A 19,836-nucleotide genomic window follows, 5' to 3' on the forward strand; every position below is an offset into this window, starting at 1 on the left:
CAAAGGTCATTGCAAATACATGAATACAGTAGATGTAGGTTAGGTGAGAACTGATGTCTTAAAAGAAAACTTTTGGTGCGCTGGTAACTGTCTATGTCTATTAAAAACACAATTTCTTTTGAAACTGTAGCATCAGAGAATTTATGTATTCAGCAGAGACTCCAAAAATTATCTACATAATTACAATTTATCCATGTCATAAGAAATCTCAAAGACACAAAAACACTTTGAAATAGCATATGGTTTGTTGCTTACTTTACCTTGCTACATTTTGCTGAAATGTGTTGGTGTTTGGAAGTCTTTAAAGTGCTCAGAAGAGCGTAAGATAGTAAAACAAACTCTAACTGAATATGACATAATGAGTGCCAGAAAGAAGTGAAAAGTCTAATGCATAACTCTCTAATTGGTGTCTGCTTTGGCATGGGGGTGGAAGACCACCAGAAGGATAGAGCACAACTGGGGATAGAAGCAATAAATAGGAAGGAGCAGATGGTCTACTCCAGAGGACAGACACCCAAACGCATGCAACAAACTGGACAGCATAAAAGTTGGAAGTAGGTATGTGTGTGTGTGTGTGTGTGTGTGTGTGTGTGTGTGTGTGTGTGTGTGTGTTACTGAGTGTACATTTTTGTGTTGATGGAGAGAGGAAGAGAGAGAGTGTATGTGTGTTACTATACTGTACATGTATTTATGCCAGCTAGTGTGTTTTTGTTTTAGAATTATCAAAACCCTCCTGGATGAATCTTATATAGTTATAGTTATCTTATAATGTGTGTGTGTGTGTTTATGTATGCGTGTTTAAACTAGCAATCCAGCAGCATACAATTGCTCTGGTGCTGGACAAAGGGAGGTTATCAGCCTTATCTATGAATCATTATTATCAGAAATAATAGAATTTGATATATTTTCTTATTTTAAATCTTGATAAAGGTGACTAAAATACTGTGCAAAAATCTTCAAAGTGTCAAATCAGATGCAGCTCACACATTCTAGTATTCTACCATTTGCTGCAGCATTATCAGCAGCTCTTTTATATTTTCTCTTCATTTTCTCTCAGACATTCGGGTTGTCCTCACCACAAGAGGACCCTATTTACTGTAAAATGCTATGAATTGTTTCCCCTTGCTGCAATCAGAACAACTTTTTGATGGGTTCTGATGCTATCAATGGCAATGATTTCACTGTACATATGAGGAACGTTGGGATTACACATACTACATTTAACAACCACCCACCTGCATCATTTGTTTCTGTTGAAGATTGACATTACCTCAGGCAGTCTGCTTTTAGAATGAATTGTGGATTTTGCCATTAAGCTAGTAATTAGTCATTGAGCATTACACATAACCTGGGTCTTAATGGAGTAGGTCTGCTTTCTCTTTTGGTAAATAAAGCGACCTTCAGATGTTGGTAGTATGGATTAAATTAATGCCTTCCGAATTTGACATTTAGGAATCCTGCTGTGTAAAAGAAATCTACTTTGCCTGTGTTGATTTTGTCTGCTGCATGTGGGAAATTGGTATGGTTTCCCCATTGCTTTAGCATTGTATTTAGTCCACAAACAGCGCAGGAGTGATTGACCATAATTGGCTGTTATGCAAATTAAAAAGGTGCAAATTGCAAGTTGTTTCTGAGCTGTTTTGATACAATTTCAAATAGAGATGCAGAGACACTATACTGTTGATGAAAGTAACCCATTTATTGTTGTGCATTTAGAATTTAATGGAGGCTTTAAAGAAGCTACACAACCTGTTCAATGCATCATATTACATCAAACCACATGCATGGACAGATTAACTGGATAAAAACTACAAAAGGGCAGAGGTACAGAGGTACAAATGAAGCTAATTTTCAGAATACTTACTAACTAGGCTTCTAAATGACTCTTAGTATTAAAGAATGGTTGGAGAGCTGGGTAGAAGGTGTCAACACCTGATGGGATAGTGGAGTCTCTCCTGTTGAAGGAGACCAGACGGACCACAGTGGAAGCACATGTTCATCTCCACTTGGGACCAAGGCTGGCAGACATCAACGTTGATTCCCCAGGTAATCCAGCTGTTAATAATGTTTTTGGTTTCCCAGTTTAGCAATCATCTTTCTGGGCTTGCAATCCAAATTTGGTCCAGGTGTGCAATCTAACTGAAGAGTGTTTGGAGTGTACAAAAACACACAAGCTTATGCGGACACATGGTAATCATACACACACTCGCACACATGCACACACACAAAAAGTTTGTCATTGATTCAGTCCCACACTGGGCACAAAAATACTCTTAAATCTTATACATAAATACTGTTATCTCATAAACATAATTTTTAACAAGGCTGCCTTAGAGCCAAGTAGAAGAGAAGGACTACATTATATTCAACCACGTCCGTACACCTAATGTTGTAAGTGAAAGACTACCCATTCAGAGTAAGGTTTTTCAGCTTGTGTAACCTTCCAAATCAACATATAAACAAGTAAATAACAACAATAAACAACTGGATTGCAAACAAACATCGGAAAATAGACTACAGCATTGTAAAAACCAACGTAATGGCAGGTATAAATGCTATGTATTTATTTATATTGCATGTCATATATTTATTAGAAAAATTAAGTTTAGGCATTGTAACCCTAGATCTCTGAGCACAGGTGGAGCCCTCTCACAGAGATGTCCAAGCAGAACAATCTCTGTCTCAACAGTCAGGGGATCCCAATGGCCTGTTCAATTGCAAGGCAGGTAGTAGACATGAGGATTCACCACTGATGAGACCAAGGCAGGAGGAGCTGTGTTGCATCTACAGAAAAGATGATAAAACCATCCTTGTCCACAGGTTATCATTTTAGTTGTCATGTTGCTCTGGTATTGTGCGTTTGAAAAATTGCAGAATGAAAAGTTACTTTCTTAAAAAAAGTTCACTTTTGTCACCACTGAACAGCCAACAGCCAGTTGTCACCATCCACGTGTCTGTATGCTCATCCAAAAACACTGTTGCTCTTAGTGCCATAGAGCACAAGCTATAGTCAAATATATGTTGATTAGACAATCTTTATATTTTGCATAAACTTACACCATCCCTATTTCACCTACCTTGTGTAAAAATGGTGCTAAAACTGTCTTGATTTACTTATGCAAATTAAAATGCAACCCACTGAAATGGCTGCATATTGGTATGTCCTTAATTCAACACAACTTTAACCTAAATTATTGTTTTTAAAAAGTCATTGAGCTGAATTAAAAAGGTGTGCCTATTGATTTATATTTTGTAATTTTAATTTATTAGACAGAAGTTGCTATCCTTATATAATTCGCAAAGGCTGATCCTAACCACATAATTAGTATGAAATATCACTAAGAGTTTATCTAATCACATAATTGAAGGAGCCAGGCCTCGAACATGTAAGAAAAAAAAAAACTGTGGGTCTTTAAGAAAATAAATTTTTTGGGACCTTATCCTAGAGGGACTATATAATCCTTAGAAACTGTTTTATGTCATTTTCAATACTGAACGTCCAAACATCCACTGCTGTGTTGCATTCTTGATTGATTTTCTGCATGCTATTGTCCTCTTATCCCTGTCTTTCTACAAGGTATTTTAACCTGTTGACACATGAGATTAAAATATATCCCCCATAATCCAATTTTCCTTGCTAACACCACAGCTTGTCTAATTCTGTATGAAACACGTTTTGTATCAGTGGTGTGTAAAATTACCTTCATGCGGTTTCATGCAATCCATTGAAAGAAAAAAAAAAGATGTGTTTCTCCAGTTGTGACAGACAAGAGGCTGTTATTTGGTCGAAGGCAGTTTTGCTATGCTTAGCATGTTTGTAGCTCACATTTGCACAGCAGAATAGGCTGTTTAAAAATGCCTGTTGCACTTTCTTGCTGAAATTTGTTTGGAATTCTTAATGAAGAAGCTCACAACAATTATAGGTATCATCTCTCTGCAAAGAGGTGATTTATTTAATGCAGTCTCACACAGAAAAAAATTCAGTACAATCATTGGTCACACATGATTGTGTGAAGGTAAGTCATCTCTAATAATGATATCACCACTTATCAAGAGATAAAGCAACTAATCAGTGAATACACCTGAGCAGTGTTTGGCTGGAATCATAACCTGGGCTGTGTCCAAAATCACTTATTTGTTAACTCACATTCCCTATACTATGTATGATAAACACTCAATAACTCACTCTAGTGAGTCTAGTGAGTAGTAAATTAAGATTTCATACATGCTATGGACAATACCTTTTACTGTGTGGATTTTTGAGGGAATTGAAGGGAATAAATTTCACATTAAGAAGTTGGACATTTAAATAAAATGGTTAAAAGTATGGTCAAAACAAATTAACATTTTTCCCTGACAATGGCAGCAGATGAAAAGTCAGGGGATCACCAGATTCATAAGGATACATCCTCTGGGCACCATGGATATCTGTACCGAATTTCATGGCAATCCAATCAATAATTGTTGACATATTTCAGTCTGGACCAAAATAGTGGACTGACTGACCAACATTGCCATCCACAGAGCCACACCTCTAGTATGGCTAAAAAGCAAATATTAACTACTGGATTGAAACAGGACACGAATGGCTGTCTCCCACATAAAAATTTGATATGCAATACACCCATCCACTATCCTGACCTCCACACTCAGCACTCCACCTCACTACATAAAGGGCACAATACTTCCTGCATCGGCACTTAAAGTTGCTATGGATCGTACATTGTGAGCATTAGAAATGTCCAATATGAATGTAATTACTAGGGATACTAGGCTTCCCTATTGTCAAGTTTGAAGACTGAAGTTTTACTCACCACTCAATCAAATCAAGATAAAAAATATGTGATGATTCCAAAAAATGAAAAACAGATAATCAAAGAAAATCGTATTTACAGTGCTGGACTACTGTCAACTACCCCCATCTGACAGGAAATAGATGCTATTTCAATTGCTGCAACTAAAGAGAAGTCATAATAAGGCTAACTAAAGTTAGGTTGTAGACAGTTACAATATATTAATCATTTTTGAGTCCTTCATCTCATTGAGCTCTCCAAACACAAATGTCCCTGTCACTAGAGAATCATTGAAAAACAAAAATTCATAGGAAGAATACTATGAAACTAAGACATGTTTTCATTTTCAAAGGCTCTGCATCCTATTTCTTCTGTTGCCACCTACTTAAGCATGCATGGTCAAGCAGCAGCAGAGTCTGCTCGTTTGTCTCATTAGTGGAGAAGACAGAAAGAAGTATGACTCTCCTGAAATACCTGCCCTTGCCCACAATTCAGGGCAGGCAGATTGAAAGACAACCATATTGAAATCCTGCTTCTGATTGATTTTCTGTATCAAACATAAACAGAAGGGGTAGGGGAAGAGCTCTGACTGAGTTTGTGTGTTTGTTTATGTTATTGTCATTGAACATAACACTTATCAGTGCAAAAAGTGGCGTTCCACATTTCTGCTTCATTATTTTCTCTTCTGGCTGAAGGAGGTGGTAGTAAACTTAGCCTTACAATTTTTTTTTAAATGAGCCTTACTTTTTCAACAGTTGTAAAAAGAGTGACAGATGAGCTGACTGTAACAGGTAAAATTTTGATTTATTATATAAATTTTCATTTTTGTTATGTATGGTGCACAGTCAGAATGTATTTTGCAAGCCAAAGATAGAAAAATACTTGTAAAAACAGTAAAGTCAGGGAAAAACTGGAGCTAAGTAATCAACATATTTTATAATGTGTACAAAACAAATGCATCTGCCCTTGGAGATTTACAATGTAAAATGTATAATTTCTGAGTGGTACTGGATCACGATCACAATCATAATCATAAACCTCCAGGAGGTCATACTCATTAATGTGAGAATCAGATTCAAAGGTAGTAACTCACATTTCACCCTCCTCCACAATTATAAAGTGGTGTGTTCTATCTTTTGCGCTGGCCCACACCAAGGGACCATCTGATATCATGAGATCAAAATGCCATCATGAAATTGACATTTGTCTTTTTTAGTGAAATGTCCCGACAACTACTGAATAGTTGGCGATGAGATTTTGTACAGATATTCATGGCGCCCAGAATCCTAATGACTTTGGTGATCCTATTACTTTTCATGTAGTACCACCAGCAGGTAAAAGCTTTCACTTATCCAGTGAAAATATCTCAACATCACTGTACCACTGTACCACGCCGCTATGAAACTAGAGGCCATAAAATTATGAAATAATGCTTATGTTATTTAACCCTATCCATCATCTATCTATCTATCATACTCAACTTTATAATTGCCAATCTGTGACATTGGAAAGGCAGGAACCTACAGATAAAGCTTCAGAACACTCTCTTTGACAAGTCTTTGATGTGTGAAATTTCAGCATTGAAACACCTTCATCAGAAAACTGTTAGACGGACACTTGAACAGTCAAGAGAATGATATAATTCACTTGACAAAAATAGCAAATGGCCTTTTGAGCTTCAAATTCTGACCATAAATTCTATTCATATTTTTCAAAGAAATAAGATAATTTAGGAATTTACATGTTACCTTAGTTGCAACATTCCTTATGTAATGGTTGTAGCTTACCATGAAAAAGTGACCAAAGGGCATATATTATGAATTTTAAATAACTTCACAAAAACGGAACAATTCAGAGGAACAAGTTTGAACCAACCAGGTGCCCTCAAATGTTAATCTGTAAACTTTGAAGTTAAGGTTGGAAGTAAATCTGTGTGCACAGATGTAATAAATAGGATGCATGGTTTTCTTTGAAGGCACTCCAGATGTCTTTTTATATCAATCTTACATTGGTTTAGAGGTAGCCTTCTTTCATGTCAAAAGCTCATAGCAAAAAGGCCATGGCTTCAGCATTCATTATAGATAGCTCTTGAGAACATTCTCATGAATAAAATAGCGGCTTATTCTTGAGAAAAAACTTTTAACTTGTGCTTGACTTGCAATGTTATGCTGCACCTGTGGCCCAGTACCCCAATTAAGAAGCAAAGAAAAAATGTTTTATATATATATATATATATATATATATATATATATATATATATATATATATATATATATATATATATATTGTATATACTGTATATAAAATAAAGAAACACTTCCTATGAAGACCACATTTATAGTGTGTTATGGGGGCATTCATAGTGAATTATAATGCATTCATATTGCTTTATGACTACACTCATAAACACACATAATACTTTCTAATACACTATATCAACAGTCATAAAACATTATAGATGTGACTTATAATGAATGAAAGTTCAAGGGTCTTATGGATGCTCTTGACTAGTTATAAAGTAGAGGTTGACTGATGGGGCCTATAATACATTATGACTACCTATACTCACGTCAACAATCAACTGTACTCATAGTGTGCTATAATAGTCCATGCAGTATTACAACCCCCCTTCACACACACACACACACACACACACACACACAGAAGATTGATTTAAAAATCTATTATTGTGATTTGGAACAGAGGAAATATTAGTACACGTTATGTGCTCCCATGATGTGAAAATTATTACTGCTCACTTGTAATTCTCTGCATTTTGGCATCTTAGTAATCACTTATCCTAACACGGCAGCGGCGGATGGCCGCCCACCATTGAGTCTGGTTCTGTCCAAGGTTTCTGCCTCTTAAAGGAAGTTTTTTCTTGCCACTGTCGTCAAATGCTTGCTCATGGTGGGATTTGTTGGGTCTCTGTAATTAATATTATAAAGAGTATGGTCTAGACCTGCTCTATAGGAAAAGTTATGAATTGGCGCTATATAAATAAAATTGAATTGAATTGAATTGAATTATGAAGCAGCATATATTCTTTTAAATGCATGAAAATGCATTACAATTTACTTACCACCAACAAAGAAAGGTTATGATGAAGCATGCATTACTATAGATGCATCAATATGTACTTCACTTTACTTAACACACACAATGATAACTTATGATACTTCATGGACTATTATAGCATACTATGAGTCCTTACTACATTTGATTGTTGAGGTGTGTAAAGGTGAGTATAGGTAGTCATAATGTATTAAAGTATAAGCCCCATCAGTCAACCTCAAGTTTATAACTAGTCAAGAGCATACATGAGAACCTTGAACTTATAATTCATTATAAGTCACATCTATAATGTTTTATGACTGTTGATATAATGCATCACAAAGCATTATGTGTGTTTATGAGTGTAGTCATAAAGCAATATGAATGCATTATAATTCACTATGAATGCTCCCGTACTACAAATGTGGTCTTCATAGAAAGTGTTACTGAAATAAGTTGCTTTTTTGGTTATTTATTGTTGGTCGCATTTCTTTATTACAGTAATGTACAGTACATGAAAGCTTTGTCATGCATAGACTAAACTGAGTCCCTCCCAGAAATGTGTGTGATTTGTTGATTCCATGTACTGCATGTCTCAGTCCCAGCGCATGGTTCTTGCACATGCATTGCTGCTGAGAGTGCACACACTGCCGCAGAGGAGATGACATGCGGTAGTGCTGACCGATAAAACCAAAAAACTGCCTGAAACGCGACGAATAATAAAAATCATTTAATTTAGGGATGGATACCTAAACCCAGTATTAAATGGTCCCCGAGGCTGAAGACTGTAATATTTCGTATCACACTGCAGCCTCTGCCCTGCTCTCTGTTTCGGAGCTGAGCTCCTCCACATACACACGCATGCGCATGCACAGTGGCCAGCAGAACTGCAGTGGAGACAGTGAAGTGAAGATAACTCAAAAAGGTTACTCGAGTTGAGGCCAACTACGCTCGTTACAGTAAGTGCAATAAAACCTTCTCGAGTAAAAAGCCAATACACCTGTTCAACAAATATAAACATGTAGAAAGCAATATTTTAATCTGCTCTGTCTGCAGTCTCTCATATGTTTTACACACAGCGAACTAGCTCGGCTGATAGGGAATTGTTACAAACAAGCTAAAATGAAAGCTGTCTGAGTTCTTCATTCTAAATTCTAAATTTAACTCAGTATTTTGATGTCAGGAATATGATTTTATTGACATTTTAAATTTGTTTCCAATGAGATATTATTGAGTTTTTATAGTGTCTTTGCTGTTGTAAACTGCTGTAAACAATATTTAGTTATATTTAAAATATTCAATTCTAATCCTATTCTGAATTTAAAGACAACCAGGCTGACATAGTAACTGTATAGCTAATATACACACTTAAATATTTGTTTATTTATCGCAAGTCATATTGTCATTGCAATATCGAACAAAGTTATCATCGCAGATTTTCCTCATATCGTGTAGGCCCAGCACGCAGGTTGGTGTGGGGAACAACCGAGCCCCTCAATAGGAACAGTAATTTGGACCATCCATGTAATGTTGTGTAATGGGACTCAAGAACATAATATCAGTTTCTAAACTCAGCAAGATTAGAAGAGTACTGGCAAGTTTCACTTTACATACATTATACTTTGCTATCAAAATTAATTTGGGAATAAATCATTGTGGTTAATACAGGGCTGTTACAGTTGTTTACACTTAATACTGTAACACACATTTCTGTGGATCACTTCTCATTGCTTTCACACAAAATGCATTCAATGTTCTTTCAAATGTCATGAAATGTTTTCTCACTCAAACTCAACCACCACCAAAAGTGTCAAATTTACACTCAACACCTAATATGTAAATAAGACTTCAATTTGCTACATTCTGCTACATCTACATCTAAAAAGAAATAAAAAATAAAAAATGGACAAACTCCAAAGCATTAGTGCATTTTGGATGTGCGATTAACTGTTGTGCTGAGCTTCATGTTGGTAAAGAGAACTGTGTGAAGAAATTTTAAAAAGGGAACTCAGTATAAAGGAATTTGTGTAACCAATTGTAAAAAAAACTAAATATAATTTTACATGAGCTATTTGGAAAAGAAATGGATGATAATATTGTGCAAGTGTCCATTTATTTCTCAACAGATGGCTGATGTAAACACAGGCTACTACTGTGCTACATCCCTAGAGCTGCATCTAGGTGATGAATAGCCAGAGCAGTCACTGTCTGCTCGACCTATTTTGTCCTCAATTGACATAATTCCAGTTTAGGTTATAAGCAACATCTATCATTGACTGCAAACTACAGTGCAGTACTTTATCCCTCGATGCTACTGTGGCTGAATTAGATTCTTTATTGATTTGTTCTTGATTTAGATTGTGCACGCAGGGAGGTAATGTTACATGAGATAGACTCTAATACATGCTGGATGTCACCACTACTAGCTGGCAGTGGTACACACACTCACATGTTGCTTCAGCAATAAACTGAAGTCTGACAGCAAAGCAGACTGGCTGTTAATATTACTTAACACTATGAATATCCCCACTGACAACACAGATATATACAGCTAAACATACACATATAAAACTATTAGTGTATCAAGTCTGTGACGAGATTTACTTTCTAGAGACAGCTCTTGGGATGCTCTATTTTTGTTGGAGTTACCGAGGTCTGTTTCACAGTAGAGGCAGCAGGGAGACCTTTTTAGTCTGAGTGTCACCTACTGCACACCACCTCTTCCTATAGAGTTACAAAGTAGGAAGAACCGCTGGTTGTGGAAGCATTTTTCCCCACTCTAAATTCCAATTTTTATGTTTTCTATTAATGATATTTTCAATGTTAACATAGAAACACCAGAGTCTCCTGAAAAAATGTAGCATATAAAAATGTAAAAAATGTCCAATCTAGTTTTAAGTTTTAATTATTTGAACTTTGTGTCTGAGAAATCATATCTTTGGTTAATTTGTTTTATCAGACAGCTGTAAATACTACAATACCCATGAACCCTAGCTGGTGTTGCTAGAAGTGAATAAAGTCAGAGGTGCGGATCAGAGCAGTAGCGGAATGAAAATGCTTCATTGTGGCAGTTGTGAACAAAACAAAAACACACCATAATTACTGAATTCATCCAAAATTGCCCCAGAATCCAAAATTGAACTGATTAAAAACTGGGGTATGCAATTCTGGAGAAATCCAATACCATGACAAATACCATGAGCGAACAATGACACAGCAAGGTTAATTGCTAGGTTGAGGGTTAGCAAACTGTTGCTACAGTTGCTGCTGCAAAGCTAACAGCCAGAGAGAACGAGACGGTTTCCCAGAGCCAGCACACCAGCTCCAGACAGCAATACTCACAACTCTCCTGTTACTATAGCAAACATCACAACAACAGCATATCTTTGCAAACTAGAAAGTAAGCTGAATGTCCGTGGGTAAGTCATTTAACATTACCTGACACAAAAATCATGGCTGGAATGGCTGAAATAGTGTTGTGTGGCCCGGTCCGAGCCACTTTGTTTATTTCCCATTTACAGAGCCAGGGCTGTGTACAAACACTGAACCGACAACTAGAGGACCATGAGGAGATAATCGCTGAATTTGACAAAAAGACGTGTATTGGATTAGAATCGCATATTCCACCTTTAAACTGCAGATTTTATTATTGGTTTTCTCAACAGCTTAATCTTTAACTTCCACCCACCATTAGTGGCGCATGTGAAAAAAAACATTTTAAGCTCAGTGATTGGATGTTTCATCCCAAAATGAAGTCGTAGTCAACCTCTCACCTTATATTTTTATGTAGACAGGTTTGTGCCTTTGACTTTTTATCAAAGAATCAAATATTTTCTAACACGGTTCTTCATCTTTTGTACTGATGATTCAACCAGGAGAGATTTATGCCCATTAAAGTCTTAGAAGTGGTCCAACTGCTTTTCATCTACCATAGTCTCTGGAACACAGACAGAACCAAGGGCACCCAAAATATATCCTCCCACTTTGCAACTCTATACAATATTATTTTGGAAATAAAGAGAAAACCAACTCAACAAATATCAGAATCCATATCTTCAGCAGCTTGTCAACATAAACAACCAGGCATACCAAAACAGTGAGGTAAGCAAATCTATTTGGAAATCAAAAGATGTGCACCTACAATTATAATCAAAAAATTTATGTTTGCGCGAGATTATTAAAAACAAAAACCAGCTTGCATGTTGTCTCTGCAGAAATAGCTTCTCTTCTGTGTCTCTTTTCTCTTCTTCCTTTCTGCCTGTTGAATAAAGTAAATTTGGTGGCTATTTGCAACATCTTTGATGTATTCCGGCATTCAGTCCAATATCCCCTGCCACAACAGATGTGAACTCACACTCCACTCCATGACACTGGGAAACAATATAGAAAATATTCTATGAAACACTCTTTGTAGGAACGAGGGGACATCTGGGGGAAAAAGAATGTTTAGAAAATACTCACAGATGTTACTGACTACTTCTTCTACAGCATACAAGTTAAATCTATGTCACTCACACACACAACTGTGTAACTCACTTCCAAAGGCAAAGCTAAGGAAAAGGGCCACATACTTCTGCTACCTTGACTGGCCAGCTCAGTCGTCTAGCAAAAATAAACAAACAAAACACTAAATCTATGTATCTAACTACATATTACTTTTAGTTAAGGATGTACAAATGATGTACTACCATTTTATTCTTCACCTATATATCCCAATGCTTTTAATGTCATAAATAAGTTTGTTACTCAGTTACAACTAGGAGATAATACATTATATTAAATTTAACATTTTCAGATAAACACATATTGAATTTTCCTTTTCAAATTGATATCACATAAAAGTGATGCAATCATTCCCTTATTCAACAAAGCCTTTGTATTTGCTATTCTAAACACCTAAAAGCAGGTAGCTGTTTGTGATGCATTAACATTAACATATACCGCAGCATTGGCTTGTCTGGAATAAATAAAAGAAGAACTGGGTTATAGGCACTAACAGTGATAGCCACCCTTGGTGAACACCCAAAGCAAAACACAGTGCCTACAGACACACAGATCTAATCAACACTAAATCCAGTGACAGAGAAACAGACTAATCACCTAGAGAAAGGTAAGTGTGCTAAAAAGAAAAGTGACTAGTGATGAAAAACACACAGTCAAATCAGAATTGTCTGCTCTTATGCCCTCTGGTATTCTTCCTAAATTTGTACTATGTCCTGTGGCCACAGGGTTTCATTGTTTAACATTTAAAAACAACCCAAGTGCTTCCTCAGAGAAGTCAGAGCCAGCAGCTGCTTAGCTTAGCTTAGCACAAAGACTGGAAACAGGGAAAAAAGGTAGATTGGCTCTTTCTGAAGGTAACAAAAAACATCTACTAGCATCACTAAAGCTCACTAATTAATTGTCATATTTCATTTTTTTAAATCAGTACAAAAACCGAAGTGTAAAACAACAATTTGCTCTTATGTGCTTGACTGGGAGCCGCAAGGGGAGCTTCTCATCTAACTCTCTGCCAGAAAGAAAGTGAGCATATTTCCCAAAATGCCAAACTATTCCTTTAAAACAGCAGTTAAAATTGTCAATAGAAAGGGAAGATCTGAAAGTGAAGCGAACCTGTCTGGGGGCAACAGTTTATTAAAAATGCTGGATCACCTGCTGGATTTTAATTGGATGCAAGCAATAGAGAGGAGTGATTGTCCAATGAATGTGAGGAGCCTAAGGGCAAAATAGGTGCTGAGGAGTTCAGTGATATAAACTGGGGAGAAATAAAATAATCTTTAAAATCAGTTCTGTGTTTGGTAGCAAGCGAAGGGAGGCCAAGGAAAGGAATGTGCTCTCCTTTTTTGGCACTCCACAGATGAATTCATTCATTTGTGTGATTTTTAACTGAACTTTCATTAGGAGACTGCATGCTCTTGTATTGCAAAATCCCAACAGCATTTGATCTCAGCATTCTAAGCGAGCAATGAACGCAGCCTTACAGCGCCCATGGGTCAGTCTGACCTGAGACCCAGATGTCACCAGGTCAATAAAAGGGGTCAGCGGTCATTTATCTCTCTTTCTTCGCTCCTTGCTCAATGCCTGGACCTCAGGAGGTCTGCTTGGAGCAGACCTAACAAAGAAGGACAAAGGATTAGGCTGCAACACAGGCACCTGCCTTCCTTTAGTACTGAACTCTGATCTTACAGCTGCCATGCAAGGGCCTGCTAGATCTGTGCAACAAAGTTTAGTGCCAGAGGCTACTACACAACTCGGCCAGCTAAACTTTGAAAGCAACTAAGGAAGTTAGTGCCGAGCTAACTGTAAGGAGGACAAAAGACAACAGACTGGGTTCCACGTATCTGCATAAATGGACACTGCACAGCAAAAGGCTGCATCGGACTGCAATTCTTCCCCACCAGGCCCATATACAACAGACGGACCACCAGCTAACAAGCAGCATGTCCAAAGCAACCTCTTTTTCTCTCCCACAGATGGGTAACTTAACAACTAGGCATAGCATAGAGTAACAGTGCATATAGCTAAGCAAAGGACTGTTTAACTTTTGTACATGTGACGTTACTGATGTGTTTTAATTGAGGTTATATTGTTGTGATCTTCTCCATGGTTAACATGAGGTTATTATTGTAACCGTACTTCTCAGCCACTGCTAAGTTGATGTTAGTTTATGTTATGTTCCACACAGACAGAGTCTTTAGATGCTAACTAACTCCTTTTAACTTGGCACCGCTATCCTAAACAGAACATACACATACACGTCTAGTTTGGCCCTTAAAGACAACCACACCGGCGGAGAGGAACTTTAAAGCTCCCACTGCACACGCTTTCTTGTTCTGACGTGCGCTTGTGCACGGAGACATACGGAGGCAGAACAAAGAAACATACACACATTCTTTTGTTTGACGCCATCTTAGATCCAAGCAACCATCTTGGACGCACACACGCGCAGATGCGCGCACACACACACACACACACACACACATCCCTTTGTTCTGTAATTTAGTGTATTTAGAGTTAGACACATTGTGTGTTTTTGCTTTGATTATCTTTTAAATATATGCTTGTGTATAATTATGCGGGTTTCTTTAATGTTTCACAAGAGTGAATAATTTGCCATCCTCTTCTATGTTGAACTCCAAATGCTTCAACCTACTAGCTATTGATGGTAATTCTGGTTATAGTTATTAATTTATTATAGAGTTCCAAATAGATAGTTTAGTGTATTTTATGAGACTGAATCAGTTAATTGGCAATCATTTCCCTTCTTTAAGAAGAGTGGTGCACCGAGGACTTTATTATTGTTGATAATCTTTTTTCAAATTTAATTGATTGCACCTACACAATTTGGTGCCCCTTTAACCATTGTAAATCCCAACAATTTTGAATGAGGAGCCTTATTGCTGCATTTTGGACATTGCTGCAGGCAAGACAAGGCTGACTGGCTGACTCCCACATAACGAGAATTACAGTAATCAAGACAGGAAGGGATTAAAGCATGCACTATGATCTACAAATTCCTAAATGACAGGAATGATTTTAATTTTGCAATAGATGTATGATGGAATAAGCTAGTACTGTCAACAGAGTTTATATGAGTTTGATTTTAAGCCAGATTGTTTGCATGAGTATTTACATTGGAGAACAGTGGTCTAACAAAGTTGGATAGAGCATGACAAGAGCCTTTGGGGCCAAAGATGGTGATCGCTTCTGCACGTTTAGCTTCAGAAAGCTTTTGGCAAACCAACATTTAACATCCTCAAGGGTAGGGACTTAAAGCAACATGGATCACCCAGTTTCAGTGGAGAGTACAGCTGTGTGTGGTCAAAAGGAGATGGATATATGGATTTTTTTGTTGTTGTTGTTTTAATAGAGCCCACTGGGATCATATATATAAAAAAATCAGGTCTAAAATATCAAAATAGAGCCTATAAATAGGGCAGAAAAAGCAACACTAAAGCACAAAGATATCCTGTTTTCTGCCCATTGTGGCAAGGGTTACTGCAATTATTACTGAGCATTTGAAAATTACTTCAAATACCTCCATTGATAAACTTTGTCAAACAAACAAACTTGAAATGCACTTTAATTTATGGTCACAATGTATCCGTTTGGCTTAGATAACAGAAGATGCACCGAGTGCCTTTCAAAATGAGACTCAGTCTGGAGTACAGTGGCTCAACAGGGGATGAATCACTCAAAGCATCTAGGAGGGAGATGGGAACAAAACAAGTCTCTCTTGTTTGAAACCTTGACATTCAAACATATTTTTTTCATGTAAACACTACACTAATTGTTTGGTTTCATTTATATCTCATTCCCTTTTTTGTGAAATATTCACAGTATGCTCTGTGGGAGGGTTTGGAAGCGTTGTTCCCTATTGGGAGCTAATATCCAAGTCAGCAGTTCTCGAATTGTAATGATAGAGTGCCAAAAAATGTAATCCCTCCTTGACTGTCTCCCATGGTGAGTCAATGACATAACTGACAAAGCTATTACTTCAGACAAATGTTCCTGGCAAATTCACACCAGGATATCCAAGCAGAAATAATAATACCATCTTTCTTTGAACTTCCTTCCACTTTCTTTTCCCTTTGTTTTCTTATTGTATTTTGATTTGATTGTTTTGGTGCTTATTGAGTAGAAGGTGACCCATATATCACAACATTCTTGACAAGCTATAGGCATAGAAAAGGTACCATCCATAAAAATACTAAAAAAGACTAGTGCTACAAGATTGTCAATGAATACATTTTCATCTGTGTTCCAAATTAGATTTTTTCCCACTAAGATCCCTAAAATGCCAGCAGTCTAAAGTAGGAAACTGTACATGACTGTCTGTACATAACTGTATATACACACAGACAGACAGCTTGGCCAAATATAGATCTTTTTAAATATGTATCTAATTGAAATGTTACATTTGATTCAATGTACTATTACTATCCAATCGATCCTTCCTAGCAGTCTATCAAACAACTGCAACTACTCTGCACGTACATACAGAAAATGATGAAGTATGGCTGTTGAGGATCTGATGTAAAATAGTGTGTCTCACTTCAACAAGACATCCCAGTAATACATACTACACTTAAGAGACAGCTTATTGTTTATTGGCTGGGAGATGCATTAATTGATCACCATGTATTGGCCAAATGCTGGTAAACTCTGTAATTAGCTGGTAAATCCAACAAACCTAGTGGCCACTTGGGCCCTAAAATGTACGCCATACACAAACTTAGTTTACACTGCTACAAATAAAAAATAAAGGAAAAGGAAGGAAAACACAGTAACTTACCCAAGATCTCTCACACTCTTTCTCATATGCCTTGCTGAACAAAAGCAGTCTCTCCCTCTTAACCAACTACTATTTCACCATCTCACCTGCTAGCATTGCAGACACAACAAAAAAGCCATTTTTGTTTTACCATCAGTAGAAAGCAGTATACAATGTACTTGTTCCACATTTGGAAGCTGCCCGATACAACTAGAGTCTGATCTGTTAGACAGCAACCCCAGGGGATAGATGGGGATTAAGTGCCTTGCTCAAGTGCACCTCAATAGTGCTAATGAGGGAGAGGCAAGGACCAGATGTATCCTACTGATCCAGGGATTGAACCTGTGACCTCTCAGTCACAAGTCCTCTTCATTAACCTTTGGGCCCTCTGTAGAAGGCTAGGAACAAGACAGGGGTAACCATGAAGCACATGGTCCAGTCAAATATTTGAAGAGTCACAGTTTTCCAAGCAGGCAATGTAAGCAAGACACAGAAATGTGAAGAAGCAGGAGCAGCAGAAGAAATGTAAAAAAAAAAAAAAAAAGGCAGTATGCAGTATGGAGCCTTAGTTATGATGATGATATAGTGTGTTGTGTTTCCACATGCTGTGCACATACAGGACATGATCCATGTATGAACAAAACAGGGAATCATTGCAATGTTTCATACTGTCCACTGATATTACTAGAAGATGAGAAGATTGTTTGCAGGGTTTACTGGTAACATTACTGCTTCACAGTGAGCCCCAGCAGGCTCCTCAGAGTCTATGGAAAAGGATGATAGAGCAAGCATAGCAGAGATGCAGGAGGAGTGTATGCAGAGGTCTAGAGCAGTGGACCCGTGCTGTTAGGTAACTTGCCCCATATTCTTAGAGGCAGCATGCTGTACACCTCAGACAAGAACATTGAACACACTTCACATAAATAAGGCCATTTCCTTTTTCAAAACAGTGCAATATCTTGTAGTGTGTTCATTGTAGAGGGCAGTTTACAACCCAAGTTCACTCCTCAATTGAGAAAAGGCAAGCTTTTAAGGATTGTGTCTTCACATGCTAGGTACTGTACGAAACATTTCTCTTAAATCAAGATACTTGTGTAAAACATTCCCCTGAATGAACATACTGATGGTATCTTGCTGCATGTTCAGTGTGCAGAATATTTTCTGTATTATAAGACTTGCTTTCTTTTTCAAAAGTAAAAAATAATTTACATATTGTATGTTTGGAGTAAGACAGCTTAGTAAGTAAGGCTTGTGCTAGGGCTATCCGTTCAAGCTGTGGCCAGAGTGTGTGTGCATGTGTTTGTACGTCAGTTTAATTTGTTGAAGATTAAAAGTGTATGAATGAATGTGCACTCCCAGGACTTGTCAGAAGCAACTGGCTGTGCGTTGGCAGCGTAGCTTTCTAGGCATTAGTTTATGCGGCGGAGGCCATGGACACCTTTCACCTCTCCACAGCAAATGATTGATTCTCCATTCCCATCGAGCGCAGATGGCCATGGTCTACATTTGGAATATGGCCTTGTCAGTTGGAAAGCATCACTCCGGGGTTGCAATGTGAAATGAGTAAAGGGCCGTTGAAGCAACAAAGGATCTCTACATTAAATAAAAGATAGGGATAGTATTGACCTTGAGGCTGCTCAGTAACAAGATATGCTCCTGAGCCCATAGTTACCTTCTTTTAATCACCAACAAAAAAAAAAAACAGGCACACACACAAGCTTACTTCACACCGAGCTGTCTATCTCATATGATGTGTAATACAGCAGAATGCCTGGAACTGCACTGGACCCTGCACTCTGACCTCTCTAGATGAGTCAAACAAAAACAGAATTTCCATTGAGGGTTAATGTCTTTGTGAGAATAAGTTACAGTAATTCCTATATATAATTTATTAATATTATAGCATTTTTATCACCTGTGCCAAGAAGCAAAATTAGATTTTTTAAATCTGTAATCCTTGAACAATTGAAGACAGAAATGTTTGCATGTGATAGCACTCCCCTTAATTTAAAAGTTACATACAGTTCCCTTCCTTACTTCTGTTGGTTTTATGTCACACTGATGACAAAAGTTGTTAATGTTAGATGAGAATAATGAAAACTAATTTTCTAGATCAAGTTAGTTGAAGGGATTCGTCTGCATTTTTTCCCCCAAACTAACAAGCAGCTGACTGAAAGAACTGCATGTCCCTTACTGAATGATTCCCCATTGTTGAAGTGCACATGTGATATGAACCATGGATTGTGTCATATACTCTTATCAATGCTACACATATACAATGCACCCTTTGCAATAAGGCAGTTTATTTATGCTGTCAATGGACAGCTCACTCTTGCTCAGCCTATGCTGCTGCTTCACTGCTCAATATGCATTTCATCTGCGGGCTCACCTAGAAAAAACAGGTAGGATGCTTTAAGATGACTTTCTTTTAGGAATTTGAGGACTTGTAATAATAAAAAGTATCAGCATCGGTATTGATATCGGTGATTCTGGCCTTCTATTACTTAGTATCGGATCGAAACCAAATTTAGCGGTATCACCCATCAATAGTGACCAGTTTACATTGCTGTCTCCGTCTCTCTCCTCTGACAGATCTGTGTCTGTTTGCCCGAGGGCAAGCACTGGCACAAACTGTGCAATGTAGCTCCTTCCTGCAGGATTTTGCAGAGTTGTGGCCATGTTTAGTTATGCTTTAGTCTCTCTCTCCCTCTCTGT

This window comes from Siniperca chuatsi, linkage group LG1 (assembly GCF_020085105.1).
Source record: "Siniperca chuatsi isolate FFG_IHB_CAS linkage group LG1, ASM2008510v1, whole genome shotgun sequence".
NCBI classification, from domain to species: Eukaryota; Metazoa; Chordata; class Actinopteri; order Centrarchiformes; family Sinipercidae; genus Siniperca; species Siniperca chuatsi.